The sequence below is a fragment of the Hylaeus volcanicus genome, chromosome 5 (assembly GCF_026283585.1).
Source record: "Hylaeus volcanicus isolate JK05 chromosome 5, UHH_iyHylVolc1.0_haploid, whole genome shotgun sequence".
NCBI classification, from domain to species: Eukaryota; Metazoa; Arthropoda; class Insecta; order Hymenoptera; family Colletidae; genus Hylaeus; species Hylaeus volcanicus.
Window position 1 is genome coordinate 15772405 of NC_071980.1, and position 24545 is coordinate 15796949.

Here is a 24545-nt window from a genome sequence, read left to right on the forward strand (position 1 = left end):
GGGGGGGGGGGTGACTTGAAACAATTTTTTCTTAACGAAAATGTTGTTCGAGGCTTCGTTAAGGAGTTTCTGTTTCTGGAATATCTCCTTAACGAGGCCTCGAGCAACATTTTCGCTAAGAAAAATTGTTTCAAGCCCCCTTCCCACCCACCCACCCGCGGAACAACCCTTTTCAAGGACCTCCAACGTTTTTGGGTCATCCTGTATATTGCTCATAACTATTGTTATTGCATGAAACCTATTGGTCATAGATTGCCACTAAAAAGAGTGAAATAAAATAATTTTTTGGACAAAAATGTAAACGACTTCAAAAAAGGTACAGTGGAAAGTATGAAATAATTTCTAGGTAATTTATATGAATACGCACTAGCTCTAGATATAATTGCTTAAAAGTATGGGAAAATGCAGTGAAAAGTGTGAAATAATTTCTATTTATACTGCATTGTTATTCACCATCGTTTGATGAATTTGGTTAAATTATTAAATACATCATATTAAATGCAATGCACCTTTTTCAGAAGCGGCGCAAAATTGAAAATTAAGTATATTCAAAATTGCCAAACTTGGTTTAACTTTCTGTTCGAGGAACAAAAAATATAGCCTTTAATTATTGCTATTGCTATATCCGCTTTAGACATCATATTCATTAACACTATTCAATATCGCCGGACCCACCAAATACTATACCAAACTTATTCATACAGTATTTCCACGGGGAGAGTTTATACATTAGCAGTAATCAATATTGCCGCCTCTCCCCTCCAAAAAAGCCCCAAATCTACTCAAACTCTATTTCCGTGTACATATTATGTACATTAACTATTAATTCCACATAGACAATAAACATGTATACATTGACAGCATTCAATATTGCCGCCTCTACCAAAAGCTAATCCAAACCGGAATTAAAAATTTTTTACATTATGTGCCGCCTCCGAAAAAGGTGCATTGCATTTAATATGATATATTTAATAATTTAACCAAATTCATCAAACGATGGTGAATAACAATGCAGTATAAATAGAAATTATTTCACACTTTTCACTGCATTTTCCCATACTTTTATCTAGAGCTAGTGCGTATTCATATAAATTGACTAGAAATTATTTTATACTTTTCACTGTACCTTTTTTGAAGTCGGTTAAATTTTTTTTTCAAAAAATTATTTTATTAACGAACTAACAATGAATATATGTAGAAATAATTCAGCTTACTTTGAATATTTAGTTAAATTATACATCTTGGGTAACTCCACTTGCAAAGAATTTGCAGACTAAAAGACGACTCTACAATTGAGCTTTTAAAAATTTGTCATCGATCTGCAAGTGTTATAAATGAAATTATTTTTCTATATTATAGTTTATTCTTAACGAACTAGCAATGAATATATGTAGAAATACATTTAATTATAAATTCAGTTTACATTGAATATTTAGTTAAATTGTACATTTTGGTTAACTCCACTTGCAAAGAATTCGCAGACTAAAAGCAGCCTTGCACACTTTTCGCTGATATGTGATCTTGTATTCAACATATTTTATGAACACCATTTTTCTTATCTACCTATCACTCAGAAATATGTGTAACATTTTTAACCTACAATTAACAGTAGGCGATAAACGTGACGAGAAATTTATTTTGACGGAGAAAATATAAGCTTGGGGTAAAAATAAGTGAAGGGCAGAAGATTGTGGTAAATTCATTGAAAACGCTTTACTATCTTGAATCATTTTTCTTATGAAAAATAGAAGAACTTAAATCATTACGTGGCTTAGTGTTAATATTCGGTTAAAAGAGCGGTGTTCATAAATATGAACTATTAACATAATGGTAATTAAATATTAAATCTTTAATTAAAAGCTTTCGAATACTTTCGTGATTCATTGTATATTACTACTTTTGCACATACTTCTTCAAGACAGGGTTCCAATACACTTCAACACTATTCAGCTGGGGTTTATTGTCCAGCCATTGCATCGTTACAACTTGAAACATTTGAAATTCCAATTTATACTCGATAAACCCTAAATTAAATTCCGCTCCGAAAGCAAAGTTAGATTTTAATACATGTAAGCCAATGAATTCTGACATTTCGAATGTTTACTCACTGTAATATCATCCATTACACGATAATCAAACTATTATTCGTGCACTATACTAAAATAATATCGTGGAACATTTATAATCACACGTTTGTGTTTGCATTGATCATACGATCGGCGGGGAAACGCAGACACGATTTTACGATACGTGGGAAGACGGCGAACGTATAGAAGAAAGAGCTAAAAACGGACGTCATGCGCGTCAATGGGTCCGCGACCTAAGAGACTCCGGGGCCCAGCGAGAGGGAGGGGGAAGAGGTGCATCGCTCGGGACTTGCACACAGTGCCACTCGAGTGGTAATTTGTCCGAGATGGGTCATTACGAACTTAAGGACCTCACCTTTCCCCTAGCGGGCCCTCATTCCTCGCGAGACGCATGAAGACGGCTTCTCGCGAGAAAGCGAGACCCGCTGACCTCATCGTGAACCGCGGCCGTCAAAACATCCGCGCGCGCGCAGACCCGGGCCCTCTTCAAATCTGGTAATTTCGGCACGGAGCAAAAAAATAAAAGAAACGGCGAAAAAACACATCGGAGAGATGAGTGGCACGGTAGACAGATATAAGTGGCAAGGATGCATTTCCAGGTCGGCGAAGGTGAATTCCATTTCGGAGAAATAAAATTCCTCGACAGAGATCTTATTCCTATCGACTTAACCGATCGTTACAGTTTATACAGGGTGTCTACATATAAGTTCGGACATACGCAGGGTGTCAATTCTACGACAAATTTCCAACAAAAAATTACTTTTAGACATTTTCTTTGTGTCGCCTTATTCTCGAGAATTTTAATATTTTTAATATTAATATTTTATATTTTATATATTATTTCTTTTATATTATAAATATTTTTAATATTTTTTCTACGTTTTCGACTTGACACACTTTAAACGACCATAACTCCACCAAATTATAGTGCAAACTTAAAACTAAGTATACCATTCGAAAGAGCGTTAAATTCCCCTACTCCCCGATGTCAAACTAAAATTTATTACGTAGATTTAACAAGTGAAAAATTAGGTCAAACTTTACATTGTGAAAAGTTTAAAAAATTTGACTTTTTCTGTATTCGTTTTCCGGTTTCAAAGCCATAGATTTTGGCGGGCACTCTTCGGGAAAAACTTCCTCGATGTCTCAGCTTTTGAATGGTATTGTCAAAAGAAACTGTATGGTGGTATTTTCGGGAGAAAATGACGTTTAAATGCAGAAAAGCGTTCAAAATGCCCGCCTCCTAAATCAAAACTTATCGGTTCTCCTGCCCCGAAAACATTGTTTTTTTGCTATGTGAAATCGATCGTGTTCCAATCTCCATATCATTCATCAGTACATCGAGGTTGATTTTGATTAAATAATCTCTAAAAACGAAAATTCTATGGATACATGTTCAAAAACAATTATTATTCATCTCGCACTTAGGCTCGACACACAGCTGGCAGAGTCTTGAAGTGTCAAAAAATTGGTTTTTTCCTAATTGTGGAGGCTCGGGAGTGTCACTAAAAAATACATCAAACCCATTGTCAAGTTAATTTTAATGTAACAAGTCGATTTTTGTTGAAAAATATCGATTTTCACCTAAAAACTCACGCTTTTCTGCATTTAAACGTCATTTTCTCCCGAAAATACCACCATACAGTTTCTTTTGACAATACCATTCAAAAGCTGAGACATCGAGGAAGTTTTTCCCGAAGAGTGCCCGCCAAAATCTATGGCTTTGAAACCGGAAAACGAATACAGAAAAAGTCAAATTTTTTAAACTTTTCACAATGTAAAGTTTGACCTAATTTTTCACTTGTTAAATCTACGTAATAAATTTTAGTTTGACATCAGGGAGTTGGGGAATTTAACGCTCTTTCGAATGGTATACTTAGTTTTAAGTTTGCACTATAATTTGGTGGAGTTATGGTCGTTTAAAGTGTGTCAAGTCGAAAACACAGAACAAAAATTAAAAGTGAAAATACTCGAGAATAATGCAACATAAAGAAAGTGTCTAAGAGTAATTTTTTGTTGGAAATTTGTTGTAGAATTGACAATCTGGGTATGTCCGAACTTATACGTAGACACCCTGTAGATGAATTCGTAATACGCTATTTTAATAACGGATCGTGTCGTTGAGGAAGAATCATTAATCATCAATAGACTGCAGATCTTTATGCATTTATAGGAAATTTGAATGTGCAAGAACCCACAAAATGCAAACAATATACAAGAATAGAAAAAAGATTGAAAGTAAAGTTCATGTTATAATATTTGCAGAATAAAATAAATTTCTATTTAGATCCAGTTTGTGTAGGTTCTTTTGCAAAGATTTTATTCGGATAACGATCCGCAGTCTATTCATCAATGTCGCGGGTTAATGATATCTGATCTTTTCACCAACAACCAGATCTTAACGCGAAGAACAATATGACGTCAAAAGAAAAGAAAAGTAGTTGAAAGAGAAGGAAAACCTCTACCTCGATCCATAATTCGGGAATAACGAGTCCGATGTTCTTGTCCGCGCTGTAAACACGATTGCATCCTCCTTCACGCCAAGAATGGCTTGTACCCATTGAGAAACGACTCTCTTTCTACAGACTCCAAACATTACACCCAGGCTTCGTATGAGTCCTCTTGCGTAATCTTCCTACTTCCTGGCGCATTAATAACGAATCAGTGTGGTCGCCATCGAAGGCGCGGAGTGTTACTGAGAAACCGAGTAAGACAGCTCGATATTCATCGAGCTGGCATGTGTTAGCGAGACTCTCCGAGTCCTCTTCCTCTCTTCTCTCCCTTGGATCAAGATTCGTACACCATATAAAGAAGAAACAAATTTTGAACGTAGTGTAAGCGATCAGACGAGCATTTCGGGAGTAAAGAATGGCAGGAAGGATTATGTTGATACAAATTTCGAATAACGATTGAAGAATACATTTTAATGAAAGAAGCAGTTCTACGTTTTGGAAGATCAGTTCAGGATGCTGAATTTAAACTTTAAATACAGTAAGTAATCGAAAATTTTGTCCTTACTTTTAAAGCACGTTAACATATTTTTTACATCTTAAAGCAGGCCTGGCCAACACAAATAGTTTCACGGGCCACTTCGATGACGCGTAACGATACAGCGGGCCGCAGTTTAGGTAAACATATAAGTTAAAAAATAACATTAACATTAGGTTAAAAAATATAATACGTATACAAAATACCGCTCGACGTCATTGTTCCACTCTCCTCAATTACTAAGAGCAAAAATGTGTGGATTGTTTCTTTATTCATTAATTATTAGGTTATCCGGAAAGTTCGTGCCAATTTCTAAGAAAAATTCAAAGACACGTTTGTATTTTAATATATATTTATTGAATTACATAGGTGAAATTTTGTTTCACAACCTTTCCACCTTTTAAGGGATGTATACATGTTATTTGTTTTCAACCACTTCAATATATTCAGATCTGTACCACCTTCCAAAAATCGACATGAACTTTCCGGACAACCCAATACATGACTGTATTCAAATTACAAATGAACATTACTGATGGTTGCCTATTGAAACCGATTCATTCAGTAACCTTTGGCGTTCGTAGACATCAGATATAGAACTGGAGTTCGTAATCACACTTGCGCATTATAGCAATGACACATGCAAATTTTCATTTATTTAATATTTTTTATACATGCAACAACGAAAAACGAAAGTTTCAATAGAAATTTTAAATCACCCGACGGGCTGCGTGTTAGCCAGGGCTGTCTTAAAGTATCTTTCATTAATATTTCAAAGCAATGTCGATATACAAGATCATTGTAATTTGTTTTGTTGTTTAATCTATGAATTTTAATTTTTTGCAGGCAAAGTAGAATGTATTCTACATATGACATAAAATAATGTAAATTTACTAAGAGTATAGTGATACAGTGTTCAACATTGATTTATCTTTCACCTAAATTATTCATTTGTGATTGGTTTAATTAAACTCAAACTTTACCGTAAATATTCAATGAAGTTACCTTAGGCGTCTTAATATTAGTGTCTAAATAAAATGTCAAATTCGCAGGAAAAAGCTCTGTTAAGTAGGCAGTTCCGGTTGGATTTGCGCCGGCCGGAAAGTGTTAAGCGATCTTGAAGAGAGGCACCAGCGGTGGCCAGGAGTCGACCCGCGAGAATTACGACGCCGCGTGTCTCCTGTAATCCTGGTTTATATGGCTCCGTCGCGTTCGAGGCCCACGATTCCGGTGCCTCTCGCCACTTTTACGTCTTCTCCGCGAGTGAACGCGGAGCGGATTCGAGCTGGCACGCTCGACAGGCCAGGAGGGACCCAGCCCCTCGTCCTCGGAAGCCGACGTACGTGCTGGTGTGCTCACGGGCCTCGTCAGACCCCGTCGTGGAACGAGTTTCAGCAGGTTGAGACGCTGCCAGGCGGTTCTTGCGCCCACGCCGTGCGGGTATTGTGCAGGTACCTACGAGAAGACCCTCGGCTCCCTCCCATCCCTTCGTAACGCTCAACCTGTGATTTTACTCCGACAGGCTAGGCTTCATTGTTTCAGTGTGATATCCTGTCATCTCGAAGCGTAGAGACGCTGACAGATCGCTTTCCCTCGCGATCCATCGATCCTGGCAGACGGCTTCTGTTTCGTGGCTGCTCAACGATTTCTCGACTTTGCAGTCAAAGGTATCAAACGTTTTCCAGAGGTTTCAGGTCGCTGGAATACCGTTGGCATCGGTTTCCTATTAACGCGAATATCGATTGTTCCAGCCTACGGAATCGTTTTAAAATGTGTTAAACAATGTAATTTAGTGCAATTCTACGTGTTCAGTTCGTTATCTATTGTGAGCTATTGTGTATAAGTGGTACAGATGTTAATGCAAATTATTTACGTTTATACGTATCAAAACAATAAAATTAAAATATAAAATTAAATTTTCATTTTATTAAGTTTAACCATAAATTGTGTTTCGGTGATATCTGATTGATTACAAAATAAAGGATGTATAAAGTAGTTGACGTCTAAATCGATTGCAATACCATGTGTATTTTTATTGTAAAAATAAATGTACTTATTAAGAGAATTAGAATAATTAGCTCAAACTGTTTGAGTCACTGTACGCACACCACAAATATTTATAATTTGGTTGAATATGTGTAAACGACATCGATCAAAGCATAAATTGAAAGTATACAAATTTGAATGCGTGCCGCCGTTTCGTCGCGGACTGTAGGTGGCGATAGATTATTCTCTGTCGTTAAGGACGAAAGGTTCGACAGTGAAGAAAGTCCCGAGAATTAATTAAGTTATTTCTTCGGAAAGTTTGTTTGGTTGATTGTAGGAAGACCGCTACGTTTGAAGATTGAAGATTAATCGGCTGTTTAAGATACCGATCAGGCCTCGCCATAAAAACTCAGACGTTTCCATCGATTATCCGCGAACCGTTTACGATCCTCGATAATTACTCGTCTCGTTATATTTTAATTAGCGTGCCACGTCACCGTTACCGCCCGATTCTTGATTCATTAATATTGTTTACGAGGGACTCATTAAATTTGAATATTATTGAATAACGCTCGTTAAGGAGAGATGAGCGGGTGTGACGCGTAATCGTGTCTACGTGCCCACACGCTCACAGTAAAACGCCATCCACACATGTATAATATAATAGGCAACTTCGAAGCCAATGAGTATTCGTTGCGTGCTAGGGCTCGACGCAACAGGTTGATGCAGACATACAACGTAATTCTTTTTGACGTTAATATATTTCCTCTAATAAGATAAACTCCAATGGGAAATTCCAATTATTCCCATTATTCCAATGGGTAAGCTATTTCTTCCTGTCTTCGAACATCGTGGACATTTTCAGTCCATTGCAAAACGTCCTTTGATGTCTTGAACCGCTCAGTTAAGGGAGTATCCTGAATTAGGAGGTCTAAAAAAAAACCGGTTTTTCGTGAATTTTTTTAGGATGGAAAAAAATAATTCATTCTATCGAACTTTTTATCCAATTTTCATACATATTTGAGTAATCTGTACAAATTTTTTCAACAAGAAATACTCAAATTGAGTCGACTGTGATGCACATTTGTAGAGGACCTCATAATTAAAACTGAAACTACATAAAAGTACAAAGTTTCCAAATTTTTTCCTAATAACTACTGGTAGCTAGTTCTGGTTGCGGCGCCCTCCCTTAAAAACTAATTCGTGCAAATTCAAATTAAAATAAATTGAATATAAATCATTACAGACAATCTGTATAATTTGCACGGATAATTTTGTATTGTCAATGACTGTTAAAAAGTGTCAGATTATCATAAATATTTCAAAAACACTTTTATTTATTCCAAAGATAGATACCATCGAAAATAAGGGAAACAAAATCTTCGACAATAGATTTTGAATGTTTTTCGTTTTAGATGTCGACTAGTTTATACATAACATAGCGTGAAAACTATTTAACTGTAAAGAAAATACATCATATCATTTTTGAAAGAAATATCTTTTTTTATATTTTTGAGAGTAGCTATCATTGTCATCAACACAGTAGTGTTTAAATGTCTACGAAAATGTTGATTTTAACACTTTTTTGATTTGCAAATTTGTACATACTAACGATTTTGTAAAAGTACATGCAAATTAATCTATTTTACTCAAGCGTTTTACCGAATTATAGCGATTCACAAACCAGAATTTGATTCATTTTACAAACCGCAGTACGCATATATTAGACAAGTGTCATTCCGGCAACGGAACGAGCAACACGGAATTCCTTTCTTATTTTTAATTGAAACGTTGATCAATATTCCAGGAAATAACAATATTTATGCGTTAAACGCCCACCAGTCACCCGAGGCAAACAACGACAAGGGTAAAGCGAAAAATAAGTGAAAAAAGACCGTGAACGTGTGCTGGACTCATGCAATATTGAGTATGTAAATCCGTCGAGGATCTTCCTTAGGCACGATCTCTACTTTCATTCGGAAATTACACGCTGGTGTTCGTGAGCTTGAGCGCCTTGTCGGTGAATCCGGCGCGTAGGTAAAGAACGGATCGCGCACGATGAATTTGTAGAATGGAACGGATGTTGGGCAATTCGAATGGCTGGCAGGTGCCGTGATGTGGGCGCCGTTTTATGCCAAATTCGATACGAACACGAGAATTCCTCTTTCCTTTCTCACGAGAGGAATTCCTCTTCCTCCTCCTTCGCAGCATTTTTCTGCTTCTTCCTATACTAGGTTTCTATTTTTAAAATTCAGTGGAATTTTAGGAGAATTCTTCAATCGATCCAACAACATACTGCTTTCGGGGGTAAATCTCAGATTGAAGCAGCACTTTAGCAGATTCTCGCCTTCCTTATCCAATCGTGTGCAGATTATTATTATTTTTATGTTTTATATACTCAATTTTTACGAATCTACAAAATAAATAAGTTACACATACTTTACAAATACTTTACACATTATTATATTTAATACCATTGCACCTTGTAGTATTATTTTTTTTCTGAATTTGCAATACTTTTGTGCTTGTTTATTGGTACCAAAGCTTAACAAAGTATTTTATGAATTTTCGTTCATCTGCCTATTTGTCTGAATGTCTGTGTCGCCATAGGTTAGTATAAAAAAGTATTTACATCGTTGAATTATTTACATAATGAATACTTACTCAAATAAATTGAGAATCATATTTTTTAAAGAGAAAAATTGAAATCCTAATTCACCTTTCTTAAAATACTCAGCAATATATCAAAATTATATTGGAAGTGCATTATTTCGGAATTATTGTTTTCAATTAAACATTTGTCTTATCTTTTGTAGTTTATTTGATTTGCCATCTCAATAAAGTAAAATACAATAAAATGCATTCGCTATTAGGCTCTGGGAAGAAAATATCTTGTACCACAGATTCAGAGTGGTTTTTGCTATAATATGGCTCCAATTGGCAGAGTTTCTTCTTTTTAAATCAGCAAATTAAGCAACTTGTAGACGATACGGGAAGCATGATCATTTTCGTTACTAATTATATCTTTTACGTGATATAAAATAATATTTCATACAAATCCGTTAGAAGTACTTAATTTATAAATTTTAATTTCATATTTTGTTTTCTTCGGTGGAATATAGTGCCTAAATATTAAACTATTCCTCGACATCTAAAAATTGTAATTACATCTACTTCAAGAATATCCAACATTTATTTTATCGTTTTTAGCTCAATAATTTTGTTTGTGCGAAAATTTGTTGCAATTATCATATAACTAATAAAACGCACCGTACAATCTTCTTTTAGGTAGAGTCCTCAAATTCCATTTTTCCTCGTAACCCATGATGATATTACACCATTGAAACCATCGTAGTAGCAAGTAGTTCCAGTAACAACCGGAAGGTTTACATATCCTCTTTCTTGAAAAGTTGTAAGCTTAATATTTAAATCTTAAATCTTAATTTAATTTAACTTTACTAATCCTGTGTACTACTAGATTGATTAACAAATTAATGTATCATTTTGTAATTGAAATTTTTGTTACATATTGTAATCGACTATTTGTCAATTTTGTAATAAATCTCCTATGAGATTTTAAACAATAATAAAAAAAAAAAAAAACAACCGGAAGATCACCGAATCAAAAAATCGACAGCTTCCTCGGTCTCCCCGAGGAAGGTCTCACTCGAAGGAAAGAAGTCGTCCGGTTCGGAAACGTCGATGGTTCGAAAATCACGAATAAACACATATGGAGTGTCCCTAAAGCGGATGAGGGGTCAGAGTACACATATATGTACTTCCTACACGCGGTGTCCATGGGGTATACCCATACGCACGCGATTATGTGGGCACAACGCGTGGGACATCGTAGCACAACCACGAGGCAACGCACCACCTGTTGAATCCCCAGGGATGGTTACGGGGAATGCGCTCGAGAGAAGTGGGAGGACGTGATCGAAAGAGACGAGAAGGGGGGCCACGATCACGGAGAAGAGGAACGGAAGAAGAGAGTGGGCTTCAAGAGTAGGATTCCTCCGTTCGACGTGGTCCACCTTCGTTTCTGTCTTTCCTCTTGTCGTCTCCGTCTTATCTTCTCCTTGTTCTCTCGGTGCCTTTTGCGTTACTCATCGTACCTTTCGCAATGCTTATTATCTTCTTAAATGAACTGGCCGATGCTGGAAGCTGGCAGCTTCGATAATTGGCCGCGATGCGCTCGCGGATAAGCAAAAAAGCTCGTGTATAAATCTTCCTCCGAAGCAAAAATATCCCGTGGATCCGTACTTTGTTGAATAATTGTTCTAATAAGCAAAATATTTCGAAAAGATGGGATAACGTTGGACTACTCAAGGATAATTCCGAATAAAGGTCTATTTACGCATATCCGTAACGTGTCAGTTCCATATCCGTTCAGTTCTGTAATGTTCCATAAGTGTCAGTGATTTTAAATATTTCTCTGTTGTTTTTTAATGGGCATGTTCACACAAGTTCGACACCGCTCCGTGACGTTCAGAACAAGTGAAATAAAAAAAACAATTCTTCTCAGGACAAGTGATACGATACGATCTGTTTCTCTATTTACGTTTTGCCTTATTTCTCTATCCTTGTCAAGATTTTTGAAACTGTTTATTTTCATGACACGTATTGAATAAAATTAAATTGAATTTATTTTGTTTTATGATGCATAACGTCAATAGCCTTTCTACATTGTAAACAACAGTTTAGTTCAATCTTGAATTAGAAACAAATTTTTGACAAGAAATATAAAACCAGGGAGCAAAAATAACACCTTTTTCTGGTGTTATAATTCACCTTAACACATCTCTGTCTAAAACCTGTGTTTTCCAGTTTCTGTTTCCTCTACACTATCATCGTATTTATGCCGAAATCATTCCCGTCGTTCGATGGACGTGAGCCTGAAGGTTCTTAATATCTGGGATTCACGTTTGTCACACGTGTTGTACGCCTTAATAGCTCACGCACACGTGTTCACGACACGGGGTCCACACCGTCGATGGGGCGGCTTCCTCTTCCGGTGTATGACGACAGGTCAGGTGTCGCTGATCTTAATCCCAAAGGATGTCTGGGTGGCACAGGATGCGATCGTCGGATCGACAAAAGTATCTAAAATTTATATTCGCAGAGGACAAAGGATCGAATACCCTCGTGCGAACGTATTATCCGCGATAAAGGAATATCGACGTAATATCCGCGCGCCAGGAAATATTACCGACGACTATTTCCTGGTCCAAAATCAGAAAAAAGAAAAATAAATACACTGGCCTTCGCAATCTTCGCGAAGTATCTTCATATAGATCGTTTTTTTCAGTTATCCCGTTCCATTTGCACGACGGGGACATAGATCACGGCTGAAATTCTTTCTCCAGGGATTAATGACTGGGTAGAGGTACGAAAGAACGTGCTCGCTCGATAAATAAACGCGACGACAGATTTCATTGTGCCTGTAGCAGAAAGATTTTTCTTCTCGTAACATGGGCAGACGCTTCGCGACATAAAGACAAATGCACCATAGCTATAAAATATTCGACGTTCTACGTATATGAATCTTTTCTCCATGACTTGAAAATCATGTCATGGACATGGAATTTATATGCATTTAAGTATACAATGTTTTTTTTTTTTAAATACAAGTTTAGTGGTTGGGTTGGTGCCATTCGCGTGAATTTGGAAACTGCTACAACAATGCCAACTCAACAACATGATTCATTTCTGAGCCTTCGCATCATGTTTAATTACATATACATGGCGACAGATAGATAATGTTAGGCAAAGTAACTGATAGCAGCGGTATTTACTTGCGTGAAACGGACGGATATGAGAATGTTAAAAATAAATGTATCATAATTCGTATGAAGAAATGGAGATGACAGTTATTGTTTGTCGACAAGGCATACAACAAATTGTTTAACACTTTCGCTGCGGACGAAAATAAGTAGCCGTTCGATGGGAGCTGCAATCATATTTTTTTTAATGAAAAATTTCTTACTAATGTTCTAATATGATTATTTTGAAAAACATATATTTTTGTTGCAACTTATTTTATATATAATATGATTGCCGAACAAAAAAAAATGAAAACTGAAAAATAATAAAAACAACCATATATTTTCAGTTGGACGCACATGTGCGTCATCCGCAGCGAAAGTGTTAATAATGATTCCAGTTCCATGTGGATAACCTAAGTGTAACGAAGCTTATTCCACGTAATCCTTTCAGTGCTATGGAATTTAGAATTGTTGTTTATGCCAAAAGTGCTGAAAACTTTTGTTTGCATTCTGCATTTCCTATTTCTCCCATTTTACTCCTTATTTTGTTTTCCTTAAAATCATTTACTGAGTTAAGTAGATCACAATAATATTATATGTCTGAAAAGTACGTTTTGTTACTATCATATTATAATTTATAACAAAGGAAAAACAATATTGGTAATATTTTAATATAATTTCAGGAAACTTGCACTATTATGAAATATTTAGAATATGGTCCACTTTAATACAATTTAATACAAATTAATACAATTAGTTTTGTACGATAGTTTCTTGTGTGTACTTGCATTTGAGTACCAGGTTTTATTAAACCTTAATGTTTTGTCCATAACCCTTTCGCTTTAGCAATAGCTCTAATGTGTCTTAGCATACCCTCATATATTTCATGCAATCTCTTCACATTTATTACTTTGTACGCAATATTTTTTTTTTAAGTAATTTACTTTGTACATCGTTCGTTACAGTACAGACCAATTGTATTTTTCTTGTTATAGTTAAGAGAGAACATATTTTTTTGTGTTATAAAATTCTACAAATTTTTTTGAGACAATAACGAATCAATCATCCACACTGATTTTTCTGTATTATGAGCTATTTAAATAATGAGAAATATTTTTCAAAAAGGTTTGCGCGAAACACAACTTTTGATTCAGTTCTGTTTTGCTTCGTACTGTGCATTATTAGAACTATGAAATAAACATATTTCGTTTCATACTTCACTTTGAGAAATACAAATAGTTTATTTGCAGAAACTTCGTTTTCTATTTAAGATATACTTCTTCTCTAAATTCTACCTCGTACTGATAGAAGTTTGTGAAATAACCTAGCATAAAATACGTCCAAAATGAAAGTATATAATTGAATTCATTTGAATCGAGAGCGTTCTAGCGATACAGAAAGAGACATTCGGCTTCCGACATTTCGGAGGCGTGATGTCCGCCGGAATGGTGGATCTGTTTCCATGAGGAATTTGTAACGTTGATATAAATCGATTATCCGTAGATACCCCGTGATGTGTCGTGACTGGATTTGGTCCGTGACAGGTGGGAGGACCGATTTCGAATTCCTCATCTTGTCCTGGTGATATCTATGCGTACACACCGGTAAATCCGAGCGTGGCTACGTGCACAGAGATAGAGACGAAGGGAAACAAGACGGAGAGAGAGCTGGTCCAACGAAAAGTCGCCCACGACAGATCGGGAACAGATCTCTGATTCGATTTGGAACGCCACGAATCCGGTCGACCGTGTATACGACAATGTGAAACAGTCGTTCACTCGACCCGATAAGTTTCGTTGTTTCATTGACACACGAGAAATACACGACCCCCGAACGGAATGCCGCTGGTAACTGGGGATACAGCCCCGGGCCGGATCCTCTAGGACCGTTATGATCCTCCGTCGAGGCAATTAATAACTGACAACTAATTCTTTCTTGTCGTTTACATGCGGTAATTAATTTCACGTAATTTCTTCTAACGACTCGTCCATTTGTACCTCTTCGTTGGATCCTGCATAGTTGCAGTACCTCGCGTGTGGGAGCCCTACGTGCCAAACCTTACCAATGTATTACCAGATACAGGCGAACGTTGTCAGCTAGTAGTCAACTAGTATCTATTCTAATGTCACTGTTGTCTGCTTTTTCAAGTAAGTAAGTAAATAAGTAAGTAAGCAAGCGTGTTTGTCAGATGGCTGAATGAAGCTACAGAAACAGAAATGGTAACTGGTATTATTTTTAGAAGAAATGTATACTTTTTTTTAAAAAAAAAAAAAAGGTTTTTACAGAAATTTTTTAAGCAACTGATTCATTATTGAGTGTGGTTGCCAACTTGACTGGCAATTTGTATGAAAGTACCTAGTTCGGTTTAAAGACCGTAAGTATTTCTGTATATCCATCTATAAAGCAGTTATCTTCGTTTAATTTCAGTTTATAAATATGAAATCTGATCTGAATGAAAGAAACAGCTTTCGCGAGTGTTGCAGTTTAATTAAGAGTATTCAAAAAATATACTGCATCGATATTCGCAGCTGTCGACCATAGTCGATGCGAGTTTGATGCCCCGTTGATCCCGTTGGAACTTGTACAGATTTAGACTCGTTTGAAACGAAAAAGGCTCGCGGATTGACAAATGATCGAACCACGAAATCTTCGTGTTACGAAAGTCGAGCGTACTTAATGCATAATTGATCTGCGACATCAATCTGTCGAGGGGATTTACGCTCACCGGACAAGCCTTTGTTGATCCTTTGGAACGCGGATGTTGCGACTCTGATATTCCAACGTGGTACGAGGTTTTAAAGGTATGTTCTGTTTATTTACGATCGATCGAAGGATGAAGTTCTCAAGTAGTGACGATTAAAGAGTTCGTAACCCTTTATTATAAAATCTCTTAATGGTAAAGCTTGTACATTTGTGAATAGTAGGTGAATGGTTTTTGTCAAATATTTATCACGTATTTTCTTTCTAGTTTAAGTAGACCATGTGCATTACTGAACCATAGAACATATAAAATTAGAACATATATATTTTGGTGCATTTTATGTAGTGTATATAGAAAAGAAATATACAACAACACTCACAATGGAACCACATAAAACTAATTTTTGTCAAATAGAAAAACTTCGCATTAAATCGTTATATTAAAAAAAAACGTTATGATTCATTTTGTAAGTAAGTAAATAAGTATTAAAAGTAAGTAATTATTTTCGTGAAAGGAGCATTGTAATTCGCGATATATCGCCATTGAGGAGTATTTTGAACATTTATTATTACGACATTGAAGCATGTTATTAAATTAATCGGGCCATACTTTTTATGTCCATCACGAGATAATATACATATATGTTTATTTGTATTCACAGGTTGTCCTTCGTCGTTCCTCAATCCTTGAACCATGAATGCAATAAGTTTTACATTAACCTTAAATTATCTGAGTTCAAGGTCATTTTAAGATCACGTATACCATTGCTAAAAGCACTATTGGCTACCTTTAATACTTTTAAAATGATGGCATTGAATAAATGTTTCCTTTACAGTGTAATTCGCTCTTTAAAATCATTTCAGCTATTCATGATGTATTCATGAAACATTTTTTGTGACGTTGACAGTAGACAAGATATAAACAGACAAAGCTTAATATTATGCTACCAATTTTATGCACACAATGTACTTTATTTTACCATTTCAATAACTAATTAAAAACAATTTGTTAATATCCTCACAATTCTCAATGTTAACAATTTTCTTGTGCTCTTAGGTGGGCAATGTTTAAAGAGTAACATAAAACTTAATACACAATACATATAGTACTCGTTTTGAGTTTGGCAAGTATTGTCTTTTATTATATATACATATATGAATAACTTTGTTCCTTTCTCGAACATATTTCCAAGAATTTGTATATTGTTATAATGAAATAAATTCTTCCTTTACATTTTGCATTAGCACATTTTATTCCCTTCAATCAACTTGAAAGTATACTTTGATTGAAATAGGAATTGGTGTTTCTTCATTTACAGTAATATAACTATTTTTTCTTTCCTAGTCAAACAACAACGTCGTGGCCAAACAACTCTTAATTTCTGTAGCAGCGCACGAAGTGACAAATGAACGTGGTAGTCTTGGTTCGATTCATCCTCTTCATCGCACTTTCAGTCTATGCATTGTAAAAGTGAAAGTTCTAATGTATCGATACATCAAGTGTTTCTCCCTGATCAAAGCAACAATTCGTGACGATGATAATATTTGAATTTGTTGAATTTCGGTGAAATATACTAATTCTCCGTTAGTCCTCCGCTGCATGAATTTCACTTCACCTTTTAGGAAAAGAAGTTATTTAATCGAAACATACGCGAGTAGCACATATTGTGCGACTGCTACGTAGTGGTCCTTCATGTTTTATACTACTAAACATTTTTATTAAAATTATTCTATAGTAATTTATATATCCATGAGTTAATTTATACTGAAACTGTATGCAGTGATTGAACTTCCGAAAGTATTAGATGTTTACTAAATAATATATTATATGCTGCTTTCGTTATATCCACGATTAGTTGGTATATTTTGCAATGAATCCATAAAATTAAAAATTTTTAAATATCTAACACTTATCGTTAATTCGTACTTTAATGTAGAGAAATAGTAAGAAATACCCAACTAACAGGATTTCGCTATAAATTTTATATGATTTTATTTTGTTAATACAAAAATAGAATAAACCAATAATATACATATATATATAATAATAACAATTATATCTAGAGCTGATGATCATATAAATTAACTAGAAGTTATTTCATACTTTTTAGTGCAGTTTTAATGTTTTTCGAAGTCGGTTGTATCTTTTTTTCCGAAAATTATTTTATTTCACACTTTTTAGTGGCAATTTATAATCAATAGGCTTCATGCGATAGCAATAGTTTTTGACAATATACAACACGCGGCGTATAGGTATATCGATAGAATACAATCTAATGATACAAGTTTCTCTTAATTGTAGTAGGGTGCAAGTTCAAATCGATTAGAAGCAACATAGCTCGGTGCGATAATTTTTATTCCGACACCTTCCGTAGGCGCATCGACCCACGGCGGCTCTTCCTCCTCCGTCTCCTGTTTGTGCCGTTCAGCCGCCTAGACGGCATCCTTTCTCCTCTTTTCTTTCATCCACCCCCACGACAAGCAGCGTAATAGCTCACTTCGTTCACTGTTACTGTTATGCAAGAAATAATAGGGTAATAATGGCACGGTCCGGCCTCCCTCGCTCGGTAACGTAGGGTGGAGCCGGTCACGATCAGAAAACTGACGTAAGCATCTTGTTCGTTCCTTTTCTTGTTCCTCGTCCTCGTCGTGTTCATCCTTCTCCTCTTCTCCTGGTGATTACTCGCTACAAGCGTTGCATCGGTTCCCTCGAACGAAAAGTGACCCTGTATCGAGGCACCACTTTCGACTTCCGCGCAGATTACTTGAAAATTGTTGATAATATTTCGTTGCATGCAATAGGAAGCACCGGTTATGGAACTGTTGTTGCAATTTCTAAGCGTGATTGGAATGCTACGTCTTATTCAAGAATGATCATGCAACGTTTGTTTCCTTGGAGCTCGATCATCCCAATTCGTCATCTAAATGCAGCCATTACGATATTTCTCGTGCATGTGTAATTTTTCACCTGTGCATCAAACTGTAACGGATATAGTATAATCTACGTGTCTGTTTTTCATCTAGTTTAACATTTTTCTATATCAAAATCTATTTCTGATCAAACACTGCAACTTGTAGCAATTTGTAGTAAAAAATACAGTGTCACCTGCGAAACACGCATCATGGTAGCTTTTGTGTCCACAAAGAAACTGTCTAAACTCCGTTACTTTCGGTATCTATTTAAAGCTCTATGCCATCTTCATCGAAAAACACTTGAAATCTAAATCTTAACTATCATCATCTGTTGTTCGCAATCCATTTCCAAAATATATAGGATGTTCCACGCAACGTGTGTACGTTGTATAACGTGTACAAAGTTGAAAACAAAAGTTACATGGTTTAATGTTGTTTACATCTCCTACTTGATATTACGCGAAGACAACTTTTAAGTAATAAAGTGAAATCACTCGTTACCTATTAAGTTTAGAGCTAATTAAGGTCAATACTTTTTGATTTAGAATTCGATACTCTACCATATTTTTGTATACAAAATATAGTATTTTATTTAAAAAAACAACGTTGTCCTCCAAATATCCGAAACGCCTCCACCTATAAACAAAATTAACACACTACATAGTGTACCCTTTTAAACCACGTAACTTTTGTATACAACTTTCTTTCGTGCAATACATATTTTGGAAGTTATAAAGGTGCACACATTGCGTGGACCAACCTGTATAAATCCAAAAGAAAATCTATTTCATGCTTTATTCCTGTTGTATTATCATCCATTACATCTCTTCGTAACTGCAACCGCTGTGTCATCCAGATTCCGCGTCAATCATACTTATAACCATAACTCATAAACAAACTATCATATGCGACGTATAAATTGCTACGTCATCTTTGTCTGCACGAGTTTCACAGACCCTTTTTGCTGTGCTAGTATTCTCAAAACTACTCTCAAACCTTTGAAGTCCAATGAAACATCCCACACGCGACTCCCACCTTTCAAAATCTATTGGATCGATACATAATTATTCGGCGGTTTTTTTTTCTAAACCATTCTGACATTTGAAAATACCGTTTAATTTTTTTTTTTTAGAATTAAATTTTTTTAGGAAGTTTTTCATCAACATTCGTTTCAATAATCATATTCATTTACTTGATATCATGTTCTATTACATTTAGAGAAGATGTCATTTCGTAATCTGAACGATGTCTTTGGGAGACGAACTTTAGTAAAAGTCAATGTCGAGAGTGATTTTTTTGCTTCAAATCTGGTGACAAAAAGTAGATGGTGTGTATGCTTCAGAATAATCATTCTAACATGTTTATAGTGTAATTTCATATTTGATTTTTGGACAAATATTTTCTTTAAAAAACTCCAGATAATTATGCATCAACCTAATAATAAACTATACACACAGCACCCCATTGAAAGTTTACATAGAAATTCATGACATCGTCCTTGGAGTTTCCTATTCTATACCTTTTAGACTCTCTTAGCAATACATCTCTTAATCATACAAAAAATAAGTGAGTTATAAGGATTTTGATCCCCAGGCACATTAAAGATATTCAGAAGAAACTGCACAGAAAGAATCGTTATCATTAATCTTAATCTCACCGTTAATTGTATCACTATACACAATTCCTTCAGTATGCCTACATATGTAGTTTCTCCGCTATCAGAAATTACTACTTGTATCTAGTGGTGCAATTGTAAGTTTGAAGATCCAAGTATCAAAAACTAAACAATATTGAAAATTTTACTTTTTAAAACAAAAATAAATATTTGTATAAAAACAACATGAAATGTTATTTCAAATTATACATGAAAACAAAAAATAGTTTTTCAATGTTCATATGAATAGATTAAATAATAATAAGAACAAATAATATTTTTATAGATATTTTTCAACTGGATTTATTTCCACAAGGATTAAAATAAATACAAAATAATTGATTAAATGATGATATTATTAATTAAATTTATTTGTGGTGTTTGTGTCGTGAAAGCAACATCTAAATCACAGTGAGTTAGATTCCGATAGATTCTGGCTCTCCTATATCAATGCTTGTATCGAAACTAAGTTGTATAAACAATTAATTTTTAACACTACGTCATACAGATACTTACGGTACCTTTTTAGCTCGTTGTATACAAGCAGTGTAATAAGTATTCCTACAGAACCAATTCAAAATAAAACTTTATGTAGTTATTTTATTAATAAATTTTAGGGGAAGAAATAATTAACCAACACTCCTACATATTTTTAGAGTAGAATTTGCGTAAATTAAAGTTTTAAATTAACTTTTAATGTTAGCCTTTTATTTCTTTTCTTATTAATTTTATTTTAAATTGGTTGCTGTACGAATACTTCCTACACTGATTGTATGTAAAGTAATGAAATAAATATATTCAGTATCATTAAAAATACAATGCATTTGTATATTCTCTTTTCCTATACAAGTAGATTCTCCCAAACAAAGTAAATAGTAGTTATTTAATTATTCCTAAAACTGAACGATCTCTGCTAGTTTTGTCATTTTAAGATTTTAAAAAGTTGCAGAGTTCTAGGTTTCTATAATTCTAATATCCTGTGGTTTGGGAATTCAGTAAATCCTAAGGTTCTAAGATCTTAGTTGGTACTGTGTACTCCTACAATCTTAAAATTCGGAAGTCACGAAGTTTTAAAGTTCTAAGAATTAAAGTATAATGTTTCATAATTCTAAATTCTGAAACCCTGCAGCTCTCAACTTCTGCAATCTTGGAGTTTTGTCACCTGAGAGATTTAAACTTTTAGAGACCTGAAACTTTGTACTTTTGAAGTCCAAAGCTCATAAATTCTTAGAATCCGGAAACGTAGAAATCTTAAAATCTAAATTCTATAGGCTTCGAATCTCACAGTTTCAGGATCCTAACGTTGTAGAGTTAAAGGGTTTCCAAGGTTTGTAGTCTAGGAGTCCTTAGAGTTATAAACAGCTGAAACTTTGAAATTCTAGAATCTTTGAATCCCACAGGTCTATGATCTTAGTTTTGATCATATCAAGATCATCTGATTATCAATTCTTGAAATCATCACAGCCCTAAGTTTCTATACTTGCGAAAAGAATATAATCTTTATTCAACAAATCTTTATCATTGGCTATCCAGCAAAGAGCCAGGTGTTGCAAGTGGAGCTTGCTACTAGTAACGGTGTCTATCGTTAGAAAGGAACGAAAAAATACCGAATCTGCATTTCGTTATTCCTAGTTGACTACGTAATCGCCTCAGCACCGTACCTGCAATTTAAAATGAGCGTACTGCTACTTCAGCCGTTGGATAATTTCCAAACGTTGCGGTCGTTTCGTTCGGTAATATCGCGGGTGGGGTCGGTCACGAATCTTCGTTGACGCAAGACAAGCGTTTTCGAAATTGATTCGTTCCATGGATCGCGAAAGAGTTTAACTTTTAATCGTCCGCGCGATGTGGTTTCTAATACCGTTCCATTCTTGGCAGGAACAAATGCCTATTTAAACCTCTTGCAAGTAGTGCCTTAGAGCCGATACTGAACAGCAGTATGCATTATGAAACAATATTCGTTTCAGATTTGTATAAATATGCAAAAGTAACAATGACTTTTTCACATTAATCTGTGTTTCACTGTAAAAGAATACTTGATGTGATTTTTGTTATTTGTGCTGTTCTCTTGAAGAGTAACCAATATTCTTAAGGTTTCTTTTTCAATTTCTATTTTGTGATTATTTTTTGGAATTTTAATCATTGTTTAGAATATAGCTGTACATTTTTATGAAAGCATGGAAAAGATCTCCTTGATTCCGAAGATTGTGATATAGAAGGTACCAAGAGTACAATATATCCATCATATAGAAATTATCAAATCATAGAATACAGTCAAAGTGATAAAGAAGTTGACAAGTCCAACGAATTCTAATGAACAAAAGTGAATGCACAAGAAAATGAATCTAATATTCCAATTTCAGAATGCTTTAGAATGCGAAGTGTATGATGGAACAGAATTGGTTGTACAGAACTCAGGAATGATATTATAATAGATATTTATTATATAATTGTCTACTGTTCGAAAGCTTTGACTTAATTCTCTAAAGTACCGAGCGCTCTGCGTAACTTTGTTCATTATTGGAGTACATAAAAAATACTTCGAGATCACGATTTTAACACTTTCTGCGGATGATGCACATGTGCGTCCAACTGAAAATATATGGTTGTTTTTATTATTTTTCAGTTTTCATTTTTTTTTTGTTCAGCAATCATATTATATATAAAATAAGTTACCACAAATATGTGTTTTTCAAAATAATCATATTAGAACATTTGTAAGAAATTTTTCATTAAAAAAAACATGATTGCAGCTCCCGTCGAACGGCTACTTATTGTCGTCCGCAGCGAAAGTGTTACGATATAATACTGCAAGAAAATGCAACAAAAGGATTCAATTTTTTGAAGCAGTTAAACTAGCAGAACTCTTTAAGTAGCTGGCCACCGCTGTATACCGAATAACAGACGAAGCCAATCATCATCCTAATTTTGACGTCTGAACATTAATACCGAAGAAAGCATGTTGAAAATCATATTCATACCTTCGATTTTCTTTCAATTTTACGAGATTAATTTGGAGATGCTGGAACACGTTATGCAAATAATTGAGTAATGCGAAGTATTAACAGGTTACGCACAATGTTTGTTAGATGCAACATACTGTGTTCAGATAAAAGAACACGCACCATATCGACATAGCTACACTACTAACATTAATATACATGTATTGTAAAATATTTTCAATTTATATCTATTGTAAACAGTTGCCATACTTTATAAATTTGAAATATGAAATATATTTTCATTAGAATTCAACTCGATAAAAATCAGGCAGGCGTGTTTGCCACTGCTGAGATAATTAATCCTGATTGAGGCTTGTGGATGTATGCGGTGTCCTTGTGATAAAATATTCTAACTAGAGCTCCTATTTATACGTGTACACGCGTTTCACGTGTAACACGTAGAGTTGTATAGAAATCCGTGTAGTAAATACCCGTGTCCATATTACACGGATACACGTGTATTCTACGGTTACCATTATTCTGAATTATTTTTATTTCTAATTCTAACATTTCGCCAACATTTCAAACACACTGACCAAGTTCTTCACGGATCATATTATACACTGACATATTGGTTCATTGGTACACAATAATAATAATTTATCACACGTCCAGTGAGGAATCTATGCAGCCGCTGTTAGCGAAACGTAGCACTCAACTGTAAAAGATTGTATAAAGAAAGCTTCAAATATTATAATAGATAATCAGTACAATTGGAGTCAATGAACAACCTTAGATACTTTCGTTAAATTTCATATTTTTTTTAAATAAGGTTTGCTAAGCTTTTTCTTGAAATTATGTACAGTGTTTACTCATTAAGAGTTTGCGAGCTGTTAACATAGAGAGGACACAGATTCCAAACAATCGATCAGAAAGTCATTGAGTACTTCAAACGTTTACAGAATTTGTTCATTCATTCTTTCAACAAATTCTAGAAAAAATATATCAACATTTTCTACCCTTCACCGCGATGGCCACCCTTACAAAGTGTTTTTTTCTGAAACAACGTTGACTCTGAATTTGTTTCACTCAGTTATAACACTTCCTCACAAATCATTAAATGAAAATGTAAATCGACACTGATCTGAACATTCACGAAACACTGAGAAATCGACAAAACAATGTAACATTCTTGAATTCACGTGACACGTTCAGGATATTATAAACAGGCATTTGCATACAAATAAGATCAAGGAGAATACAATCGAATGAAAACTACACTTATACGCATGAATTTCAATCGTCATCGTTCACAACCGACATGAAAGAAGTTACGTTAACATTCTACGATTAAGTGTTCGTTCGCCGGTGAATCGAGCTTATGCTAACGCATGTAAATATGCTTTCCTCGTTGATAAAGAAATCAGCACACACGAAACAAAAGTTCTCCTGACGGTGCACTGGTAAGAAGGCGACAACAGCTTCACGGTCACTGTGCAGAGGTAATTAA